Source organism: Ursus maritimus, unplaced genomic scaffold, assembly GCF_017311325.1.
Source record: "Ursus maritimus isolate PB19 unplaced genomic scaffold, ASM1731132v1 scaffold_15, whole genome shotgun sequence".
NCBI lineage: Eukaryota > Metazoa > Chordata > Mammalia > Carnivora > Ursidae > Ursus > Ursus maritimus.
The window spans coordinates 41126685-41138686 of record NW_024423897.1 but is presented as its reverse complement, the minus strand read 5'-3'; positions in this window follow the sequence as shown (position 1 = coordinate 41138686).

The window sequence follows — 12002 nt, the reverse complement described above, 5'->3', positions numbered from 1 at the left end:
AGGTAACATACCAAACAAGCCTAATTAGTCAACAAGACTTTGTTCATGATTTAAATCGTAAGGAAGTTTGTTAAAACCTAGGAAAGGCTTAAAGCACAAGTCTAAATAGGATTAGGCTTCGTCAGACTTGATAAAGGCAAAACATAGAGAAACTGGTTTTCCGGGCAGACTAAATAGAAAAAAACTCGGTTTACATTTTCTTATCAGGAACAGACCAACGATTCAAGAAAATTTTGTCTTTTGAACAGAGAATTTCAATCTTATACTGCTGTACCTTTAAAATCCCTTTATTTTCATCTCAGTCTGTCCCGACCACACCTAAAATTCCCTTCCAAAGATTTCCCTTCACAAACCAACACACTCTTTTGCATCAGATTTTGTCCCAAGCCATTTCTTTCCAAATAACCATTCTGATTTGGGACGAAATTACCTTCTTTGACCTTTAACAAGGATGAAATTCCCATTCCTTTTATCTTTCTTACATATCTCCTACTTTTCTACATACAGAGTTGCCAAATTTTGCACTCTTAGAAATCTTAAGTCTCCAGTGAAGACCTAAGTAATAACCAATTGTGAACTGTTACACCGGAATTCTTTTAGATGGCAAATTTATGAATCATCTTTTTGCTAACAAATTGCGAGAGAGATAGCATGAGCTTATTTGACCATTAGTAAATCTTGACAGAATAAGTTTTACATTTAATGCTGATAACCTTAAAAACAGGTCTATCTTAATTAAACTGATAGACTAAACTTAGTTAAAAGTACTGAATTATGTTCTACCTGGATTCTCTTTTAAAAGTCCATTTGCTCCCCACTGTCAATTTTTACCTGAGACACTAGTGGGGAAGTCTAGAGCAGGGGGTATTAGTCCAGGAGTGCTCTTTTTTGCTTCTTGACGGTAAGCGTAGGAGGATCCATGGGGCCTGAGGCACTGAGGATGGTCTAGAAGACAGTTATGCAGGCCACACGCAACATGGTGCAGAAAGAGAAAGAGGGGGTGGGGGGTAAATAGAAGAGGTAAACTGCTCCGGAAGGCAGAGAAAAGGTTCCTGTTTCTAGGGTTCATCAGCTCCACAGAGGAGCAAAAGCCATTATTTTCCCATCAACAAGGGGAGGTAGGTAGTCCATGTTGGGCCAGGGAAGACAGGGAATTTCCCCCAAAACAAAGGGAGTTTTGACAGCTGCTTGGGAATATTCATTTAAGTCACCATCTCGAGGGAGACTAACCACAGTTGGCTCCACTTACAACCATTAACCTGGGAAGTGAGTGAGGGAGAAGTCCCCACATTTGTTAGGACGAATGCTGAGAGAGAGAGAGGGATGGCCTGTGTTTCCTCTAGTAACCTGGGTTTACTCGGAGGAGGCCTATTTAGATAATTATACAGTATGTCAGGAGGAAGTTTACTAGCCAAACACATTCTGAAAAACACATTCTGCAAGACCCTTAGATTGGGGTTCTGGTATAGAGCATTGAAGACCTAGGTATGAGCAATGGGAACCCTAGGTCCATTTACCTTTTCCTACTGCAGAGATCTAACTCATAGAACCCACTGAGGCCATTACAGGAGCGTTACAGGAGATCAATCCTTTCCTAAATTTTGCAATCCAATTGTTTCCAGTGGGTTGAAAGGCACCCCAAGGGAGAGTCCTTGCAAACTGAAGAAAAGAGAAGGTTCATTACCTAGAAAATAACCCTGACTCATGCGTGGCATTCAGGCTATATCAGAGGTTCCTGGGGTCAAAGCGACCTGAGAACAAAATCACTATGACCACTGCCACTGACATAGGCCCCTGTGGGAAGGAGGCCAGCCCTTTTCTCTGCTTCCCCATCGCATTCTAGACTACGATGGGTGCCGGTGTATGGACCGAAATACCGTGCCTTGAAGGTTGTGCCATGAAGGTCACGTCTTATTTTACCTTGCCTTGAAGAACCCACCGTTTTTAACCCATGGAAAACACTAGAAGTTTTACAAGAGGAAATTACCCAGTTTTGTAACTTAAGTAGTTAGTAGAGGACATTGAAGAAAACAGTAAAAATAGAAATCCATCATGGTCTATGCAACATTCCAACACATGTAGTCTTTACAGCCTACTCCCCTAGGAAACATTTCCCTGTAAGCATCGCTTCCCAGATGTAGCCCCCAGTAAGGATCCACTAAGTAGGGGCTGGAGGGTAGAAGGTGGTACAATGTCCTAGTAGATGGGGAGGAGGGAAATCCTCCTCCTTGTTGGGTCTAACTTGAGAAGCTGAAGAGCTAATTTTGGGAGCTGAAGGAGTCATGGGTTCCCCTTCTTTTTCTTTAAAGATGTCTGAGGTGTCCTCAGTATGTAAAGGGGCCAGGGCAGACCTGACTAGACCCCACACAGTAAGGGAAGCAAAGGACACTCTTTTACCTTGTTTATGGCAATGTTTCAAGTTCTTTCCAATTCTCTCCCATACTCCTAAATCTAAAGTTCCTCAGTGAGGGAATCATGGTTTCTGTTCAGTTACAACCTCTAACAAACCCTGAAGTTGGTCCTCCGCTACAGAGGCCCCGCTCACCTGAAGGAGCTGTTTCTCATTTATAGTAGCAATGGTGGCCTTTAAGAGTTGTTTTAACACCTTAATATATTGTCTCTGTTCGAGAGAGAGGATTTGCCCCATATCTGGAGTTCTTAGAGAATTTTAATTCCATAAAAATACCCAAGCCTGAAACTTCCCCGAACTTGGCCTTGAGCTGATGCCAACTTACTGCACACAGACATTTCATTTTGGGGGGGTCCATACGGTGTCTGTTGCAAGATGGTCATGTCAGGGTCACTACTTGCTGGGGATGGCCACTATCCCCGTACTGACTCCAAACTTCACTGTCACCGTGAAAGAGAGGAGAAGGCAAAGGGGTCAACGCTCAGAGGCAAAGACCCTTTGTTATTCTTTGCTCCCACTTTTATTGGTCCTTCAAGATAATCACAAATCCTTGTCACTGTTAACCCCAACACCTCTGCCCCTCCCCACCACTTGTGATTTCTCTCTCTCACAAGAATAAATAAGAGCAATCTTTAAAAAAAAAAGTGACCAATATAGCTGGCTGAGTTAGACTGACAAATATAAGAACTAATCTTTCTAATTAATATGTGAGAACAAAGTTAAATAATTAATATGTATATCTCTTGTGACCATATATTTCCTGAAAATAGAAGTTTTATTATAATTCAATTTAAAAAACATATGAATATGTATGTATGTATATATTTATATATATATATTTTAATGCAACAATTAAGTAAGTATTTGTTATTATTCAAATCTTCAAAACCGAACATGTGGGACAAGTATTCTTAACTTAAACTGTTGACAACCTCTGATATACTTTTAAATTTTGACAGTCTTTTATTTTCTTTACATTTCTCAGTAATTTGTTACTCCGTCCTATCCCATGCAAATGTTACATTTTATCTCAGTTCCCAAAAAGTAAAAATGAAAACAAAAAGCATGTATTCAACCCTCTTTCCTTCCAGTAATATCCTATCCCTCAGCTTCCTCTTAAATCTAGGAAGAATTGTTTATATCTGAAAAATATTCCATTGTGTGTGTGTGTGTGTGTGTGTGTGTATAAATCACATCTTCTTTATCCATTCATCTGTCGATGGACGTCTGGGCTCTTTCCATAGATAGGCTATTGTGGACATTGCTGCTATTAACAATGGTTGCAGGTGTCCTCTCAGATCACTATGTTTGTATCCTTTAGGTAAATACCTAGTAGTGAAATTGCTGGGTGGTAGAAGAGCTCTATTTCTAACTTTCTGAGGAACCTCCATACTATTTTCCAGAGTGGTTGCACCAGTTTGCATTCCCACCACCAGTATAAGAGTGTTCCTCTTTCTCTCATTTGCAACGATATGGATGGAACTAGAGGGTATTAGACTAAGTGAAATAAGTCAATTAGAGAAAGACAATTATCATATGATCTCACTCATATGTGGAATTAAAGAACAAAACAGAGGGGCGCCTGGGTAGCGCAGTTGTTAAGCATCTGCCTTCTGCTCAGGGCGTGATCCTGGCGTTCCAGTCTCGAGCCCCATATCAGGCTCCTCCGCTGGGAGCCTGCTTCTTCCTCTCCCACCCCCCTGCTGTGTTCCCTCTCTCGCTGGCTGTCTCTCTGTCACATAAATAAATAAAATCTTAAAAAAAAAAAAGAAAGAAACAAAACAGAGGATCATAGGGGAAGGGAGGGAAAAATAAAATAAGATGATCAGAAAGGGAGACAAACCATAAGAGACTCTTAACTCTAGGAAAAAAACTGAGGGTTGCTAGAGGAGAGATGGCTAGGGGGTGGGGTAACTGGGTGATGGGCATTAAGGAGGGCATGTGATGTGATGAGTACTGGGTGTTATGTGTAACTGATGAATCACTGAACTCTACCTCTGAAAATAATACACTATATGTTAATTAATTGAATTTAAATAAGAAAATAAAATAATAAAATGTCTTAAAATGGAAAAAAAAGAATTTATATCTGACATCAGCAAAATGTCTCCTATTTTTTTTCGAATGCCTTTTGAACTTCATCATTCTATCACAATGGTACATCAATGTCGTTAAATACCCATGCTGTATGTGGGATTGGAGACTTTTTACCTCTCCTCTTGAAACCCTGTTTTCCACTGGTCTCCACATCTCCACACGCCACTGGATTTCATTCCCCTCACTGACTGCTTCTCATTGAGTCTCCTTGCTGGTCACTACATAGAAATATGGTGCTTATTATTTTATTTTTTTCGTAGTTTGAATATTAAGTAGATTTTCTCTATATGTTACTGACATTTCTTTTTTCTCTTATTTCCCAGGTGTTAACTGCACAGAGAATCAGTTCCAAACAGGTTCAGATGCTCTAGCTTGAAAATCAATACTCAAGAGACAAGTGATGGTTGGAAAGGAAAGATTGCTTTATTCAGGAAGGCGGCAACCTAAAAGGACACTGGAATTGTGTCTTAAAAAACATCTGCCCTCACCCTATGGAGCTCAAGAGTGTTAAAGAAAGGGGAAGACATGGGAAAGAGAGGAGCAAGTGCCCAGGCCGTTAGTCCTTTGTGAACATGACCTTGAATGGACTTTCTGGCATCATTGGCAGCTGTTTCTGAATGTGGTCAGGCCTTATCTTGTGGGCAAGTTTGGTCCTTCACTCCATAAGGCCAATTGTCTTCAAATCTCAAGGAAAATATATTAGTTCTGCTATGGACAAAGGGACTTAGGTCAGCAATCAAAGCTAGAAGCAAGTTAACCCTTAAGACTAGTGGGAGAGCTGTTATACAAGTAGTTCAATTATCTGCTACCTGAAACAACTATTTTATGGGTTTTTTTTTATAACTTTTATCCCCACCACCCCAACTCTAAGCTGATGATGTTTTTATCTTATTTTACATATTTAAAAATATTTATTGGTGAATTTTGCAATCACATAAGTGGTATCATGTTAATATTTTCATATCTTAGCTTTTTGCTCAATCTTTTCAAGATTCATATATATATATGTATATACACTATAAGAATATATATATACTTTTTTATGCAAACATTTAACACTTTAAAATAATTTAATAATATGTATGCTTCAGAATAACAGGAACTCATATTTCCCTAAATATATCTGGGCAAAGAAAATATATCTAAATTCATCACTGCTCTTAGAACATTGGCATGACTTTACATCCTTGAACCTCTCTTTTCACTTAGTTGATATTCATATTAATATACTTTGTAATGCTTTTCCTAAATTATTATTGGTATTAAATTACATTATATAGCTTTCTCTTTAAGGTTATAATCATAGTTTTGGAAGATCTGTTTGCTTTATTTTATTTTTAATCTGTAATAATATATACTAGGATAAATTTTCTCTGCAATACTCTTATGCAAGAAACTTCACATCATCATATTTTTAGAATTACACTGAATTACATATATCTTTTGCAATCTTTCAGAGATAGCACACAGTGAAGCTCAATTTTGTTTTGTTTATGAAACCGGTGTTGTTGTTTTTTTCCCTTCAGGACCTAAACGAAACCTGGAATCATGTAATTAAAGATGACCATGTTAATAAGTCATCTTTATTGTGGGTTTATCTGTTAAAAGCAAAGCAAGACAAACCACAACAAAACTATTAGGAGTCTTGAAAAATATATCTAAAAAACGTCTTCTCTATTATTTATAGTTTCAGTTAAGCAATCCATATCAATGTCTTAAGGCCATGGGCATTCTAATCAAAAAAGGTCACGCCCTCCACACTCAGAAAGCTCCAGACTCAGGGAAGCTATTTTTAGACCTACTCTCTTCTGGGCCAGTTAGTTTCCAAGCAGGACCCTTTAATGAATCAAGCATCTTGGCATTTACTCCCTCATGTAATCAATTCTAATTGACTCTGGTCTGGTCATGAGACTCACTTTTGATCAATAGAATGGGATGCATGTGATTCAGTGTGGTATCTGAGACTACATCATAAAAAGCCTTGCAGCATCTATCTAAACCTCTTGTCTTGGGTTGCTTGTGTGTGTGTGTGTGTGTGTGTGTGTGTGTGTGTATGATACTACTTCCCAGAACTTAGCTACCATGCTTTGATTAGCCCAAACTAACGGCAAAGGTCAGAAGTAGGTGCTCTGGTAAACATCCCCACTGAGGTTTCAGGCAACAGTCACCCCTGCCAGCCTTGTGACTTAACTACGTTGGACCAGCTTAGTGGAATTTTAGGATGACTATAGTCTAGCTGTTCTCTGACTGCAATCATGTGAAAAACCTCAGGCAAGACTCATTCAGCTGAGTCCAGTCAAGGAAACACATTCCTTTGCTTCTATTGTATGGCTTCTTGTAATTTTTACAAACATACGCCATGATTCATGGCTCCATTATATCTTTCCTGTGTAAATAATCCTTTATTAAAATTTGAAAGCATAAATATTAATATAATTATTATGAGGTACAGAATACAGATAACATAAATGACATTTATGAATAAGACACATAATTTTAAAAATAACACTTGATGTAACATGAATAGTAATGATCATATAAAACAAATGCAGAAATTAACCTTTCTGTGTATTTTCAACAAAACATTGATACTACAGATAAAATTGTAAGGAGGTGCATTTATTATCCTTTTATTGCATTCCAGCCAATGTTTTTTAAAAATTCACTTAGATTAGCTTTGGCTTTAATTAAAATGCTTTGCATACATTTTCTACAGAGTGAAACATAAAATTGAATGTATTAGTATATGAATCTGAATAATGCCTTTAAAATCGCCAGGATAAACCAAAAAACCAACATAATAATTAACTGTAAAAGAATAGTTATAACAGGAGCGCCTGGGTGGCTCAGTTGGTTGAGCCGCCAGCTCTTGGTTTCAGGTCAGGTCATAATCTTGAGGTCCTAGGAACGAGCCCCACATTGAGCTCAGCACTCAGCAAGGAGTCTGCTTAGGGATTCTCTCTCTCCTTCTCCTTCTGTCCCTCCCCTTGCTCTCTCTCTCAAATAAATAAATAAATCTTTAAAAAAAAGACTTTTAAAAGAATAGTTATGACAATTTAAGCTGAAATAGGTTAATGATAACATGTTAATATTATTAATTTTAATTTGAAGAAATTAATATATTTGGGTTCTAGGTTTGCCCATTTGTTTAGTTGTATGCACTCAGAAGGAACTTATCTGGTAATTTAGAGACTTTGAATATTTCTATTATTTATTCTGGCTCCACTGCACATGAACAGTTTGCAAACATGCAGTACTGTCACGGTGTATCTGAAAGAGGAAGAGATATCACTTATCAAAACTGTCCATAATTACAATTTTCAAGCACTGAGTGGAAGTAGCAAAAATAATGTTCCAGAATCTTAAAATATTTGCTGACAGGCTTTACTGATCTTTCTAGAGTTTTCTCCCAGTAGTGTTTTGATTTCATTTTTATTTTCATTACTAGTAAAAAAAGAATTTCCTATTTGTTTAACAAATACATAATCTTCATAGATTGGATTGGATTATAATTCATATATATATATACTCTGTTTTATAATTTCAGTATTATATTTTTAACTTTGTTGGGAGAGATCATTATAAGAATCTAGATGTTTAATTTAAACTTTGTTTCCAACTTTTTCTCTAGAGATTCTAATTCACAAGTCTGAAATACAAATATTTAATTAGCCAACCCATTGATTCTCATCTGATGATAGTCTTCAAATAATTATCTTAAGTTATTCATTAATTTATTATAATAAAATTTATTATAGGAAAGATAATAGACATTGTTAACATTTGACATGTTTAGAACACAAATATATCACTTCAGGGTATGAGAAGCAAGGGGTGCAATTCAAGATGTATCTTTCAAATACCCACTGATAGGAGGCTACTCATTTTATATACTCAAAAAGCCACTGTTATCTGGTCTACTGTTTGAAGGATTTATAAGATTTTTTAATTTGCATAGTGTTTTATGTCTTGATAAATGTAATTTAACTTGAAATATCTTTGAAAAGAAGTACATGAAAATAAAGATATTTTTTGCATTCTGTATTATATTTAGTTCTCACAGTCTTTCATTTCCAGTATGATGCTATAGCATATGGCTAGACTTAACAATTTAGCTTTAAATCATGAAAAAAATAAATTAATAGGTAAACAACATAAATGTCTGGTCAAAAAAAAAGTGAAGACATAAAATAACAAATGGTTATGTCAAAGCGATTTTTAGATTACTTCATTACCTGTACTAATTTTTGCTCTGCTCTCATTCTTGGTAAAAGTCTCACTGTGTATTAAAATATTTTAGTTTTTCAATATAAGTTTGGATCATTGGAATTTTTGTATTGGAACTATTGGCTAAATAAAAAAATCTTAAAGTTTATCAACATCATCTGCTGAGTCTCTAGCTAAGAAAATAATAATTAATTTTTAGAAGAATACTCCAAGTAATTAGTAGAAATCAAATTCTGCAAATCAGCTAAGATCTAATTAAATTAAACTTTCAACACCATGAGTTGATTACCAAAATAAATGTAAAAAAAATTAAAAGAGTATCAAGTATCAAGAAAATTAGTATTGAATAATCACATGCAAAGGAATGCAGTTGGATTCCTATTTGACATCATATAAAAAGTTAACTCAAAATACATCTTAAGACATAAATATAAGAGTTGAAATTATAAAACTCTTGAAAATAATAGGCATAGATCTTCATGATCTTGAATTATACAATTCTTGGACATGACACCAAAAAATAAATTAAAATAACAAGATTAATTGGACTTGGATTAAAAAAACTTATGTGCTGTAAGGACACTGTCAAGGAAGTGAAAATATGCTTCCGAAGAAGACAAACACATGGAAAGATGCTCAACGTCACTGGCCATTAGGGACATTTCTATCAAAACCACAATGATGTACCTCTTCACACCCATTGGGATGTCCATAATCAAAAGTACAGAAGAAAACACAGAAAATAAGTGTTGGCAAGAATGTGGAGAAATTAGAGCTCTCATACTGATGATGGGAGTATGGAGGTTCCTCAAAAAGTTAAAAATAGAACTACCCTACAACCCAGCAATTACACTACTGGGTATTTACCCAAAGGATACAAAAATACTGATTTGAAGGGATACATGCACCCCACTCCAATGTTTATAGCAGCATTATCAGTAATAGCCAAATTATGGAAAGAGCCCAAATGTCCATTAGCTGATGAATGGATAAAGAAGAAGGGCATATACAATGGAATATTACTCAGCAATCTGAAAGTATGAAATCTTGTCATTTGAAATGATGTAGATGAGCTAGAGTATATTATGCTAAGCAAAATAAGTCAGAGAAGGACAAATACCGTATGATTTCACTCCTATGTGGAATTTAAGAAACAAACAGATGAACATAGGTGAAGGGGGAAAAAAAGAGAGGGAGCCAAACCATAAGAGACTCTTAACTATATAGAGGACAAACTAAGGGTTGCTGGAGGGGAGGTAGGGGGAGGGTCTGAATGGGTGATGGGTATTAAGGAGGGTACTTGTTGTGATGAGTAGTGGGTATCGTATGTAAGTGAGGAATCACTAAATTCTACTCCTAAAACCAATATTACACTATACATTAACTAACTAGAATTTAAATAACTTGAAACCAAATAAAAATAAATATAACATGAAAATAATTTAAAAAAATTATACAAAGCAAAAGAAGCCAGTAACAAAAGAATATATATATAGTATTATTCCATTGATCTGATAAGCCCAGAATTACCAAATCTTTAAAAATAGAAAGTAAATTAGTGGTTGCCAAGGCCTAGGAGCTGGGTTAGTAGGAAGAGTAGAAGAATGATAGCTAAAACCTGATGCCTGAAAAATTAAAGGAGATTTTATTTCTTCAGAGAGGTTTCTTCTAGTCTTCATTTATGTAATATTGCTCCATATCCCCACTCACTCTCCTTCTCCAAAAAATGATATTATTTTTGTATTATCAGAATCTGTAACAGTTTCATACATTTATTGGTTTGCTTCTTGATGGCCTTAAAGAGAATAGATAATTAATATTCTAGTGAATGTATGAGTTAGTGAGTAAAATAATAAAATAATGTATTGCTCTTTATCCAAAATGTAGAGTTAGCCAATCTAAATTTGGCAGTCTACATATTTCCATATTCAGCCTTGGATATTTATGAAGGTAATATTGGGGAAATAAGTACTTTATTTTGTTTCATTCAATCTATTAGTAGCTACTGCTGCTGGTTAATACCTATGATTGTTAGAAAGAAACCAGGTTTATGTGGGGTATCTACTTTAGCTGATAACAGCAATAAAAAACATCAAACAAATTTAATTATTTTACAATTAAATTGAAATAACTTGGAATAGGAATGGTAAGACTTGACTATTACCACACAACAAATTGTGATATGAATAAAGTTAGTTTTCTGCATTCTTACTGCCTTCTCCATGTTCTCCCTCTCTTCGCAGTGCCTTCTTACTTTAGGAGTCTTCATGTATAATTTTCTGAAGTTCTGGGTTTCCCTCTTTCTCAGCTTTTGTTCCTCAGTCTAATAAATAAAACATAGCTATTAGTAGTCCTTATATTAGGGACTTCTTCATCTCGACAGCAGTGTGACAATTTAGTCACTGCACTTAGATGTTTGAAAATACAGCTTCACAACCAAAAAATTAGTACATTTAGGGCATTTAGGAAATCTCATGTCGGGGCGCCTGGGTGGCACAGTTGTTAAGCGTCTGCCTTCGGCTCAGGGCGTGATCCCGGTGTTCTGGGATTGAGCCCCACATCAGGCTTCTGCACTAGGAGCCTGCTTCTTCCTCTCCCACTCCCCCTGCTTGTGTTCCCTCTCTCGCTGGCTGTCTCTCTCTGTCAAATAAATAAATAAAATCTTAAAAAAAAGAAAAGAAAAGAAAAGAAAATCTCATGTCACATAGCATATGTCTTGTCTCTTTTAGCACCATAAGGATTATAGTCTCTTCATTTTACCAAAATTCTAGAAATTGATGTCTTTCACATTCCAAAATCAAGAAGGAAACATCAGGTGCGGTAGGAGATATGCCAGAGTTGTCAGGAAACTGTTACTTAACCAAAAGATTAACGGGCAGTAAAACTGGACCACATTTGCATTAGTTTAAGAAAGTGTTACATGAGATGAAGGTTCTGAGTCATTACTTTTCACGAATTTGCTGAAGTTTCTGGTTATAACTGTATTTAAAATATTTGATTTAGGTTCTTAGAAATTGAAAATGTATAGATAAGATATAGACAGTAGATAGATAGGTAAATGAAAGATGATAGGTGATAGATGATAGCTAGATGGTAGATAGATGATAGATATAGATAGATAAATAGATAGATAAATAGATGATAGATAGATAGATAGATGATAGATAGATGATAGATGATAGATAGATGATAGACAGATGATAGATAGATGATAGATAGATAAATAGATGATGGATACAGAATGATTCACACTGAAACAGAACACCTA